An 11,467-nucleotide genomic window follows, 5' to 3' on the forward strand; every position below is an offset into this window, starting at 1 on the left:
CTTCTGTGATGAACCATTTGAATTCTAAAGGCTGACTGTGTTAAATTGTTGGTAAAATATTTTTATGTGGCTCGTCATGCTATCTACATGGGAAGTAGGGGAGTTGAATTGAATATCGGAGAGAAAATGCAATGATTCGTAGAGATGATAGAAGGTTGAGCACTGAAAAGAATACAACAAAATCTTCAAACTCGAGGGCTACTGGAAGGTGTTGCATATGCTTAGATCCTCTCTCAATCCAGCATGTTTCAGTTATCGCTTTCTGCTGCACTCATACCTATCACATCACATGTCTTACGGGCACAACTACATTAGTTATAAAAGGCTCTGGCAAAAAGAGTGGTTCAAAATTTATTGGAGGTTTTTGAGAGACGCAGGAAAACTCCTTCCAAGATGAATCGGATGATGACTCTAGTACCGATTCCAATGGGCCACGAATGCGCTGTATTCTTTGCACTACTGCTGAAGTATCATCAAAAAGAAAAACATGGAAATAATTGTGATATTTGGTTTGCCATGGCTTTAATTGGGTTTTGCCTTTATTTTTGATAACAATTTGCAGCGACGGGAAAACACTACACCTCATTCTGTTCGGTGTACCAAGCCAAACCGATTGAAATTTCCAGGTGTCTTTGAGCAAGGACTTGTCTTGCAGTAGTTGCGCTGTTGTGGAGGTCTGGCCTTGCATTAGCTGCAAAGGATGCTCTTCATGGAGTGAGATTTGATCCCGAGACAGGACCAACTCTTCAAATTCTCGAATAACAAGATCGGGAACAGATGATGGAGGCAAGGGACTTTATGATAAAAGAATTAGTGGACCAGTTGGTGTGCCGGCGATATTTGATGACGATGGGTTGGGTGAGACTATGAAAATGCCAGGTTTAAGCGACATTGTGCAGAGTGGTGGAGCTGTGGGGGCTTCGCTGGTTGGTGAAGGTGGGAAATCTGGTGCAGCTAAGGAACAATCTCGTGAACCAGGGGACAATCCACCTTGCCCAACTCTATTTGTTACTTAGGTCCAACTTGCATTGAAGATGAATTGCGTCAGGTGCTTTCATGGTTTCGGGGTTTCAAAATGTTGAAGATGCAGACTAAAGGTGGAATGCCTGTGGCTTGCATTTGGAATACGCAAAATCAAGGATGAGATATCCAAGACAAGATAAGGTATTGGAGAATGAAATGAAACAAGTTTTTCCTTTTTCCCTCTGTGATGAAGCATGAAATGGTTAAAGGTGCTGAGTCTCGTATCAAAACAAACATCGAAAACACAAACCATTTGAATGCCAACGAGGAAAGTGCAGAAAACATCATTTTTTAGATATGAGAGACTCAAAAGAATACTGATATACATGAAATCGCGGAAGATGACTCCAACAGATACAGAGGTCATTTCTTAGGTGGCAGTCATTGCGATATGCGCGCCTTTGGTTATGTGGCAGTTTGACCCGTATTTTAGTGAAACAACAGAGCGTATTTCCAGACATTTGGGGAGCAGTTGCAAACTGGCACACAAGATTCGATTGCCTATATCTTCAATAAATGGGATTGACACCTGCCCTTCGCTTCAGCCACCTGAAAACACCTGTTACCAAATGAATAAGATTTGTTTTTGTCTTTGACCTCAGTTAGTCATACGATGGAGTCTGCGCTCCAATTGCTAGGCTTTTGGTTATAGATTTTCAAGGAGAAAGTTATTGCATGTTCTATTTATGTAATTCAGGTGAAACAGCGCCCTGATTATGGGGTTGATCTATTTTCCCCTTAGTAGTATTATATTTATTGTATTAAAAATTCAGGAGAGAGTTAGTCAGAGGGAGAGTTTTCTGAGTGCTGAGAGCTGGAGGAAACTGAGCTTCATTGTGTAGTTTTGTAACAGAGATTTTTAATGAGAAAACCACAGCTCTGACTTCAGAGATTCATGTGGTATGTTAATTTAACATTAGTTTTCCCTTTGTTGCATATGTGATCTGTTATGTTTCATTTCACTTCATGATCGTTTCTAGTTGAGCAAAGGAAGTGTTTAGGTAGGAATTCATAGTATTGTATGCTCCTCCTATAAATTTGCTCACGTTCAATGTTTTCTTCTGTTTAAGGAGGATTCAAAGTATTATTTGCCCTCCTTAGCTCCTCATTAGTCTTGCCATCCCATTTAAAATCTAGATTTGGTGTTAAATTGCTTGTCTACCTTGCCTTAGTTGATAATCTGTGTAGTCATTATATTTCTCTGTTCAAGCTGTGATTTTGCCCATGCAGCCCAGAAAAGCCTCGTCATTTAATTAAAAACCCCAAAAAACTTTAAATCAATCTTCCTCATCAGTTTACTAGCCTAATATCTTTGATCTTAAATGGTCAGCTCACCCCATTAAGAAAAAACCTTGAGTCTGACCGGAGAGATCCTTCTCATACCTCGTAGGGCTAGCTACGAGGTGAAATGGTTTGATGTAGCCTTGAAGGTTTACCTTCCTCAGCCTAGGGTGAAATCTCAAGCGCTAACAGATTCCACTTCCTTAACTAACACATAGGGAGTCAAATCATATCATAGTATCCCTTCATCTCATGTTTACCCCAGGTAAGATGGTTTAAGTGGGTAGATATGAGGGGAGGGTGTTACATAGTGGCATCAGACCATGGTTCACTCCTCATACTAGATGGGAAGTGTGTTGGTCATGCATTCATGTCAGTTTCATATGTGTTCCTCATGCTTGTAGTCCATGTGCTTGTTGCATTTGCATGGTGTGGATCATGGTTGTAATGATGTCAACATGTGAAGGTTGATAGTGTTGTTGTCCAATGTCCCGTCATGAGTGTATGGTTGTATATATATTTTTTATGCATGTCAATGCCTATATGTTACTATGCATGCATTTTCATGGTGAAGATTGTTGTGCATAAGGTAATCATATGCAATTAGGTAATCAGGATGATATTGGTATGTTATGATGCTAATGTGTTGGTGGAGATAGAGGAAGAGATGAAAATCATTAAATTGAAGTTTCCACAATGGAATTCAAGGTAAGAGATGATCATGATATAGGTTTGTATGGGGGGCATGCAGGTATGTTGGTTAATGTTTGTTATAATAATTAAGGTTACTGGTATGGTTGTCATTCTATTATTATTATGGTTACATATATGATAAATGATAGTTGATTAATGTACTCATATATACATGTGTTAGATTGATACAAACTTAAACATGAATGCAAAAAATTACAGATATAACTATAAATATAGAGATGCAGCAAAAATAACACTTCCTTTCATTAATATCAAATAATGAAATATGATTACAAACATAATGGAAATGAGACTCTTTCGGGCGATGGTAGCTTATCTCTGAGAAGAGGTGTGGCAACTACATGCCTCTCAACTGAGTTACAATGAGGCTCAAGGGCCTTTTATTATTGGAAAATAAGAGAAAACCATAAACAATCGAAACCCTAACCCAAGGGGATGTAACACCAAGAGTTTATGGGTGCCATTGGGCTTAATTGGGCAGTCAACTTCCTCGAGTTGTAACTTGGTCATCTTATCTTCGTTTGACATGCATGATACCTTGTTGGAAAGATATCTTTGAGAAATACAATTGAAAGCGCAATTTCAATGATATCACTTGAAGGAATATTGCCAAAAAATGTCATTTATGGCTTCAAAACGGCTCTGAAAGTTTAGGACCCAAAAAGCAACCAAAAATAGTAAACTTTTCTGCAATTAAGGAAACTAAAAAAAGCTAACAGAACAATGATGGGGGCCCAAGTGGAATAGGTGGGTGGCGACCAATATCCACCTAGATCATTCCTCCCCCCTTAGGAAGCAATGGTCTCCATTGCATTGAGTTCCTCTGTGAGATGAGGAAACTTTTGCTGAACTTGGTCCATAGTGAGCCATTTTCCTTGGTGCAGGAGTTGGACAGCTTTGACAACTCAATGCAGTTGGATCTTTTGCTGGTGAATGTTCTTGATATGCGTGTCCATGATCCGATAAGTTGTAGCTTGTTTCATGTAGTTTGGATTTAAATCTATTGGTGTGAGATGTTTTGCAATGTCGGATGTGTCTAGTAATGGTGCATAGTATGGTTGAAGATGATCCACATTGAACACTGTGTGTAGGTCAAGGAATGGGGGAATACTCAGCTCAAAATCATTATCTCCCACAACCTTGGTGATGGTGTATGGCCCATATTGAAGTGGGTGAATCTTGCAGTGGGGCCCAACAAGGCACTCCTTCTCCAAATGTAGCCAAACTTTGTTGCCCGCCTAGAACTTGTGTGGCACCGGATGCTAATCATGTCATTGCTTGTACTTAGCATTGGCTTTGTCCAATATGTCATGGACCTATTGGCGAATGTGTTGAATGTTCTTAATGAAGTTATTTGCCTTGTTGGCTTCAAACTAGACATGAGGAAAATCTTCCTGAGTCGCTGTAAATGGTATGGTCACATCAATGGGGCATAGTGGTTGGAATCCCAAGTCCACGTGAAAAGGGTTGTGGCCATTCAAGCTGTCGAGAGCCCAGTTGTAGCTGTGCTAGACATAGTTGAGGCTCTCATCCCATGTGCATGGATGCTTTGAGTTCTACATGCAAAAAATGTGTATGATCATCCTATTGACGATCTTTGTCTTGCCATTAGTTTGGGCATGGAAAGTTGTGGACTTAGTGAGCTTGGTGTCGAGCATTGACCAAGGACTGGACCAAAATGTACTAAGGAAATTGATGTCCTAATCTAAGATGATAGACTTTTGGATCCAAAAGTGTATCCACAGTCATTAAAGGAAGAGTTTAGCAGTGGCTTCTGTTGTGATACTCTTCTTGCAGGCCGCCATAATGGCCATCATTCAGAATATGTTGACGAACAAAAAAACATAGTCAATGCCATGCTTAGTAGAAGGAAGGCCTGACATGTAATCCATGGAGATGGATTACCAAGGTTGATGAGGGGTAGGAAACGTAGTATGGAGACCTTGCTTCTTGATTGTTGTTTTGGAAATGGTGGAGGCAATGCAGGATTTGATGTACTTGCCGACATCCTGTCAGATATTCGGCCAATAGAAATACTTCTGCAGTACTACAACCATTTTCTTGACCTCTAAATTTCCAATGGCCCCACTGTAGTGCACTTCCCAAATAATCTTCACACACTCACTTGGAGGAACACAAAGGTGTCCCAGGCGGCATAATAGAGCATATTGGAAGTGAATAACTAGAACTTGTTGACCCTCCAAGATCGTTTGGTATGTGTGGCTGAATTCTAGGTCATGTTTGTAGAGAAGTGGTCAATTAGAAGACTCGTGCCCATAATTGTTGGGCACGATGGCTTACGCCATGATTGGTGATCAGCTGAGGCAGTCTACAACATTATTTTTGCTACCGTTCTTGTAATTGATATTCAAATGGAAATGTTATAGGTATGTGGACCACTTCTTATGGCAATCATGATGCAACTTCCCTTGCATCTGTATGAACTGCATGGATCAGTGGCCTATGTCAATGACCATTTCCTTCCCCAAAATGTAATCCTTCCATTGTCGGTAGGCCTGCACAAAGGAATACATCTTTTTGTCATAAGTGGGATACTTCCGGACTATGTTTGAAATTGTCTCACTATGATATGCTAATGGATGCCCCTATTGAGTAAGGATTGCCCCAATAACATAGTCAGAGGCATTTGTCTTGATCTCAAATGGTTGTTGCAGGTCTGGTAATGTGAGCATTGGTGCAGAGAAGAGGTGATGTTTCAACTCTGTGAATGCCTTCTATTGAGATTTAGACCAAAATAATTTTTCTTTGGTTCCTCCTTTGGTGACTTGACTCAATAGCTAAGTGGAGCTCTCTCAAAGTGGTTGGGGCTAGCCAATCCTGAATGACTTTGATCTTGGTTGGATCCATCTGAACCTCGTTCATAAATAATGTATCCCAGCTACTTAACCTGAGTCATGCCAAAAGTGCATTTCACCAAATTGGTACACAACGTGTGTTGCCACAGTGTTTAGAGAACCTATCGGATGTGGTGGAGATGCTCTTCCCAACTCTAGATGAAGATCAAGATGCCATCCAAGTATACTACTACAAATGAGTTGGCAAATGGCCGCAAGATGTCATCCATCATCCTCATGAAGGTTTTAGGAGCATTGCTCAACCCGAAAGGCATAACCAACCATTCAAAAAGTCCCTCTTTGGCTTTGAAGGCAGTCTTCCAAACATTGGAGGGTTCGATTGGTACCTGGTGATATCCGGATTTCATGTCAATCTTGCTGAAATATTTTCCCCCCTTGATTTGGTCCAAAAGGTCATCAATCCCTAGGATCAGGTACCTATTCTAGACATTGATCTTGTTGAGTGCTCAATATTCGATACAAAGTCTCCAAGTCCCATCCTTCTTCTATACCAACACGATTGGGCTCCCATAGGACAATGTACTTGGCCAAATGTGACCTTTCTATAGTAGCTCTTGAATTTGCCTCTTGATTTAATCATTCTCTAGAATGGAGCACCAATAAATTGGTCCATTGGGTGACGATGCACTTGCGGTCAGATCAATGGAGTGCTTGACCTGATAGTGCAGATGCACCCCTACAGAGGAGGTTAATATGTCCTCCTACTCCTCCATGAACTTGTCCATCTATTGTTGTCATGTGGAGGGGCTCTGTTTAGAGGTCATGGCCACCGCCTTCTTCTTTCCTTAAGGGTGTATCATTAGGAAAACAAATTTCCTGGTTTTTGAAATGAGCTTACTGCATTATTATCCAGTAACTAGAGAGATGGCGATAAGAGGTGCTACTTATGTTATCCTATACAACTTATTTCCTAATGTAACAATAACAACGCGAGGTATTGAATCATACACAACATGTCTCTTCCACAAGTATGGTTGGCCTAATAATACATCACAAACATCAAGAGGAGAAACGTCACATAATACCTCATCTGTGAAGGGCTTGATGTTGTATGGAAGGTGGTATTATTGGCTCATGCATAGATCTCGTCATTTGTGAAGCCACCCGATGGTGTATTATTGTGGGTGTGTTGTGGTTGGTAAGCCTAGCCACTTCACGATCTCTGCTACAATGAGGTTCTTTTGGCTCCCGCTTTCGATAATGAACTATAGTGGGGAAACCTTTACCAACATCTGGGAGTGGAAGAGATGCTCCTCCTGCCATGGATCTTTGAGTTCCTCCTTCTGGATATTTGTGATGGTGACAGTGGTGTTGGGCTCCAAATCAATAATCTCCTTCCCTTTGTCATTCACCTTGTTAGGTTTTAACTCAGAGTCAAAACATTCATCTGATTTTGAAGCCTTCAGCTGGGCCACTAATGACTTCTTGGCCCGACACGCACTTGTGTTGTCAGTGGAGATCTTATGGAACTCACACCACTTTCTTGTGTCCCTCTTTAGCTTCAAAGTGTTGTCCTTTTCTTGTGGCCTTGGTAGGTTGTCTTGAGCCATCTTTCCTTGGCTTTGTCCTTTTTTATGTGGTTTGGAGGAACCTTTCCCTTGCTTCGAATTCACAGATCCAAAGTATCGCTTATTTTATTTAAACTTCTGCTCGATCTTGACGGTGTATTGGTGCGTCATGCCAAGCAAGGAGATGTCCAGAAACTTCATCTCATCCTGGATGTATCTACATAGGTAGCCATGGTACTTGAGTACCAAATGTTTCTCTAAATCCTTGACACCTAACTTCGTGCAAAGCGTATGAAAAACATTGGTAAAATTCAACACATCTTGGTCCCTTCCCTACCACAGTGTGGTTCACTTTATGTATTTGTCCTCATAGCTTCCAAAGGAGTAGTACTACTCCTTGATGGCATCCTGGAATGAATTCCAATTGGCAGCAACTAAAAATAGTGAGGTCGTAATTTCATCCTTCTACTCACAATAGGTTTTCCACCAATCCTTGACCTGGGGGCGGATTTGAGAAGAGAAAAAGTAATTTTTTCCTGACTGGAAAAATCATGAACAAAATAATATCCTTCTAGGAGATTCAACCATTTATCTACGACCTATGCATCTATTTGGCCCTCAAATATGGGAATGTCAAATTTTAGTTGTACCTTAAAAGGTGTGGAGCCTCCAAAGTGGTTGTTGAATGTGGATGCACTGCCGATGGGTAACCGTTGAAGGATTTGGGAAACATTATCCATCATTGCATTCCTTTGTTTCTCGAGGGCCTCCTAGAGCAATATTTTGATACGATCTCCTACTTCCTCATCTTTCTTTTCTTTCCCCATGGGAGGTCGTCGGGATTTACGAGGCTGGTCTTGCAAAGGTTTGACCAATTCGAGCCCTAACTCCTTATATCCCTACCTTGTTGGGGACATGCGAAGAAAAATAGAGAAAGATTAGACCGCTTTGATACCATTGATTCAAAGTTACACACGAACAAAACAAATTACATATATAACCATAAATATCACTTCCTTTCATTAATATCAAATAATGAAATACACTTACAAACAGAATCGAATTGAGACTAGCTCGGGTGATGGTATCTTATCTATGAGAAGAGATGTGGCAGCTACATGCCTCTCAACTGAGTTACAGTGAGGCTCAAGTGCCTTTTTATTATTGAAAAATAAGATAAAACCATAAACAACCAAAACCATAACCCGAGGATATGCAACACCAAGAGTTTATGGGCCACATTGGGGTTAGTTGGGCAGTGAACTTCCTGGGTTCATAACTTGGTCACATTATCTCTGTTTGACGTGCATGATACCTCGTTGAAAATATCTCCCTGAGGACTACAAATGAAAATGTAATTTCAATGAAATAGCCTAGAATAATATTTCCAAAGAAATATCATTTAGGGTGTGAAAACAGATCTGGAAGTTCAGTACTCGAAAAACTACCAAAAAAGGTAAACTTTTCTACAATTAAGGAAAGTAAAAGAAACTGATAGAACAATGGTGGAGGTCCAAGTGGAATAGGTGGGCGACCACAAATATCCACCTAGATCATAGATAGTCATGAATGATAGTAACCTGTGGTTTTATGCATTCTTGTTTTTGTTTTATGTTAGTTAACTTGATTATTATGGTATATGTCGTTGATGAATACATTATATGTTAAATTGTAGTTTGCTCAATGATTATGTTATATGTTGTGAATGAGCATGCTATATGTTAAATTATTATTGTTATATGTTAATTAAATTGATTATTAGGGTTATAGCATTAATATATTGATGTTATATGTATCATGCTAAATTTGATTGGTCTATGCAAATGGTTAGGGTTATGACATTCAGGTATGAGTTAATATGTTATGTTATTATGTGACACTAATATAGACTGATTGTGCAAATGTGATTATTATGCATGAATGAAAATTATTTATGAGTTTATGATGTGAACATGTTAGCTAGTTCCTAGTATGGACATCATGACCTTGTTTATGGTTGAGTTGAAATGTTGTGAAGCTATATCTTACCAATATAGCTTGATTGTGAAAACAAGATAGCTTCCCATGACACATTAAGGTATGAGTTTCTTATGTCATATATTTGGTGCTTGATTGTTTTATTATGTTGTCTATTTGGTGTTTGAGTGTTCGGTGTCTATTTTGTCATCTAGTTGGTTTATCTAACATGGTACGTTTATAGTTTGTTTGAATGTTTGATTAATTTCATGATATGAGTATGTGTTTGTAAGATTGCATGAAGAAATGATATTGTTTTAATATATTCGTACTAACACATATGTGTTGAGATAGTTGACATGTACTTCAGTGTAATACGTGACATTTTTAGTTATGTCTAATGACTACGAATTGACTATGGATTATGACAAGATTGTTAGTATTGGTAAAGGTTGATTTCAAATTGAGAGATATGATTCTCTTGATATATGGAGCACGTGGTTGACATGTGTGAGTAGTTCAAGGTAAGATTCTTGGCATTAGTATGACAAGGCAAGGTAACTAGTATGTTGTTATGTTTAGTTATGTACTAAAAATTATGTATATATGGTAGTGTGATGTAGGGAGTTGAATGGTAGGATAGGTTACCATGAAATTTTGAAGAGGGCTTGGGTTGAGCTTTCCTTGGTAACCATAGGATTGAGTCATGGTGTCTATTGTTAGTCTTTGGCTTTTGGTATTTTGTGATTTGTTGCATTTTATTGTGACTTGTTTATGTATGGTGCATATCTATGCCACTTTAATTGTGGTTTCATATAATTGTTGGCTCTTCTTGTTTTTTCTTGTTTGTTTCTTGTTCTTTCCTTTTATGTTTTAGGGTATAGGGAATTGGTTGGAAAAGAGGAAACTTAGTCAATCTCAAGGAGAGTTGAATGAAATCCAGGAGGTAATGTTAGACTCAGATGAAGTCAGTGCATGTATAAGGGAAGTTGAAGGCAACAGCAGGACACCTAGTTGAGTTGGTCGAGTCCATAGGGATAAATGAACGATGGGAGAATAGTAATGGAAAAGGTAATAGGAAAGGTAAAGTAAATGGACTTGAGTTGTCAGATGCCTTAGCTATGTTGGGAATCATTGTTCTCAATGTTGTGCATGTTGCAAATAGATAAAGGGAGTTATCTTAACCTTGAGCTTATGCTATATGGTAATTATGTTGTGATCATGATTATGTTGATGTCTATATATGTATGCATGTATGTATGTCATGTCTGACAAGGTCATCATGGATCACGATTTTTTTTATGCTAATGTTTGTATGTTTATATGTATATATATATATGTATGTATGTATGTTGATGTCGGGCAGGGTTGTTAGGAATCATTCTTCTATAGGAATTATTTCTTACGTAGGTGAATGACATGAAGAGGTTCCTAATTTATGAGGAATCAAGTGGGAAGAGTAATGCTGACAAATCTACAATGTCATTATGATGTGGTTATGAGTTGATATTGGATGATTGTATTATGTTTATGTTAGAAAGTCCAATATTGAGAGATACATTAGCAGAATGAAGATAGCCTGATCCACAACATGCTTGGATAACCATGGATGGCGGAGAGACCCTAGAAGCAAGGTTTATTGGTAGAGGTAGTATTGTTTTAGATGTGTAGTGTTATTGTTGTGTATATGTTTTTCATGTTGTATATTCAATGATTAAATGTATGGTGATGTGTAATGTTAGTATTGTGTACATATGATGTTGTATGCATGTTGAATATATGGTGTTGTGTGTATATTACCTATGCAGTGATGGTCATAGTTGGTGCTATGTACATGTTCGATATACAATGTTATGTAAATATCATACTATGTGCATGTTGGATATGTGGTGTTGCATGCATATTGTGTTGTGTGCATGTTGGATATTCGGTGTTGTGTACATATGATTCTATGTGCATGTTTTATATGTAGTTCTATGTACATATGGTGTTGTGTGCATGACTATACATGTGGTATTGTGTACATATTGCACATGTGGTGCCATGTGCAGGTGGCATTGTGTGCATGTCCTGTATGTGGCATTGTATACCTGTGGTTTCATGTACATG

The 11,467-nt window shown here is 38.9% G+C and overlaps 1 pseudogene; it reads left to right on the top strand.

Moving 5' to 3' along the window:
- Positions 1-487: 487 nt before the first annotated feature.
- On the top strand, positions 488-1,252 carry LOC149144213 (uncharacterized; annotated as a pseudogene).
- Positions 1,253-11,467: the final 10,215 nt, after the last annotated feature.

The sequence above is a fragment of the Pinus tabuliformis genome, chromosome X (assembly GCF_031772625.1).
Source record: "Pinus tabuliformis cultivar Carrire ecotype Pingquan chromosome X, CPIR1, whole genome shotgun sequence".
NCBI classification, from domain to species: Eukaryota; Viridiplantae; Streptophyta; class Pinopsida; order Pinales; family Pinaceae; genus Pinus; species Pinus tabuliformis.